Here is a 2,044-nt window from a genome sequence, read left to right on the forward strand (position 1 = left end):
CACATTCACTTTGGTTTAGGATCCATATCACTTTCAGGCTATGGATTCTGCATGGTTTAGGTAGCAAACATTGCAGGGCAAGGTTCGTGTGTTAATTTTTTTTCTTTTAAAAGAACATTTAGAAGGGAGATTTGTTTAAAGGGAGGTTCCTTTAATTCACAGAAATATCTGAGTTACCAGAGCTTGGTTTTACAATGCTTGAAATTTCTGACAAAATCTGAATGCTCTCATCTGCAAGTGAACAATGTTCGTAGCTGGGCCCTTTCTTGCCATCAAACCCTTGCTCAGCACCAGGTTTCAAGTTACCTGTGATTTAATGAAAAGGTGAATTTCCATTTGTCCTGCTGCCCAGCAACAAAGAAAAAGGTAACAAAAAAGGAGCCCTGCTGCTGAGAGAGCAACGTTTGGCTTGGATAAACACCCCCGAGGGCAGCAATTCAAACCAGTCTAATATCTTGTTTTATGCTTTAAATCCAATGACTCAGTGGACTGGGAGGTTACCTGCAGGTTGTTACCTGTAACAGATCACAAGGCTGCAAAAAAGCCCAGCCATACCGCTGCTCATGCAGCCACCAATGCCCTTCGCAGGTATGTAAATATGGGTGTTTCACCACCCCACCCTTTTTTCCACATGGCATATGTCTCACCTACAATTCTGCAGCGCCCTGTAGCAAATCCAGCCAAGAATGCCTTTTCTTTATTCAGTGCCACGGTCAACTTTATCTCACCACATAATGTCAACAAACCGGAGGAGCCACTCTGCCTTCCAGTCTCACAGCACATACAGCTGGCAAAATGCGGACGTGAAGAGGTGCTTTAACTGACGTAGCGTAGAGACCAGGAAAGAGGGGCTCAGTCCCTTTTGCAGTGTCTCCTTCTACATGCACACATTCAAATGATGGAAGGGGAAGCCAGAATTGCAGGACTTGGTACCTTTAACTGTATAGCATCCAAAAAGCTGCTTTGCTTTGACCATATATTTGGGGTGGTCCAATAAAAGAAAGAAAAAGAAACACCCTGGCTTCTCACACACGTCCTGGACTATCATGGCTACAATACTCCAATGCAACTACTAGGATCTAGGAGTCTCCTGACCAGAATTAAGCTATCCATTTCCTTTCCTCCCCACCCCGAATCCCTGGTCTCGTGCCTCCTGAATTGCACAGCACTTGGTCTTCATCCCACACACATTTCTCTCTACTATTTTCTACCCTGTCCAGCCGCTTTTCCTTCCACATCCTGTAGTCAGCCATCGAAGGCTCCTCAAGGCAGCAACCCTCCCGTCACTCAAAAAGCTCATAGACATGCTTCTCCACCATGCTCCATCCACTCATCAGCTGGCCAAAAGGTAGCGATGGTGCTTCTTCCCCAATGCTGCCACACCTCGTGCATCGGCATCCCCGACCTTAAGAGTGGCGGTTGGGGTGCTTTAACTAAAGGTCATTCGCCAAGCTTTAGTTAAAGCACCCCTGCTGCCATTTTTTCAGTGCAGGGATGCTGATACACGAGCCACTGGAGTCAGTCATTAGCTCGCTCCAGCAGACGTGGTGAACGAAGCCTGCTCCGACACGCTGTGATCACAGCACACCGGGGCAGCCTTACTGCTCGTGCGTAGACACCCCAGATGTTTAGCTGTCAGATCATCACAGCGATCCTCGGCTCTTCTGATTGTAGTTTGCCCCCACTGAAACCAGGGAGCGAGAGCATAGCCTTGGCAAGCGATGAGAGCATTCAGATGAGGCCTCGGCCTTCGAGCACACGGGCGCAATCCCCCCTGCCGCCGCAGACCCGGACTGGGTTGGATTTAATGGCAGCCTTCGACTCCCCGAAGGGGCGTTCGGAAGGGGATGGAGCCGGGCTTGCCATCCCCCAAGCGGCGGCAAGGGAAGTTCGGATTTGAGACTGTGAAGAACAAAACCCCCAGTTCTCACTCGCAGGGCAGTCAAACAGGGGAACGGGGTCCCTAGAGAGGCGGCGCAATCGCTGCCCTTGGCGCTTGCTATGCCAAGCCTCGTCTGGGATGAGGGAGCTGGGCCCTGGGAAG

This window comes from Gavialis gangeticus, unplaced genomic scaffold (genome assembly GCF_001723915.1).
Source record: "Gavialis gangeticus isolate Ggan-Ray unplaced genomic scaffold, GavGan_comp1, whole genome shotgun sequence".
Classification (NCBI taxonomy): domain Eukaryota; kingdom Metazoa; phylum Chordata; order Crocodylia; family Gavialidae; genus Gavialis; species Gavialis gangeticus.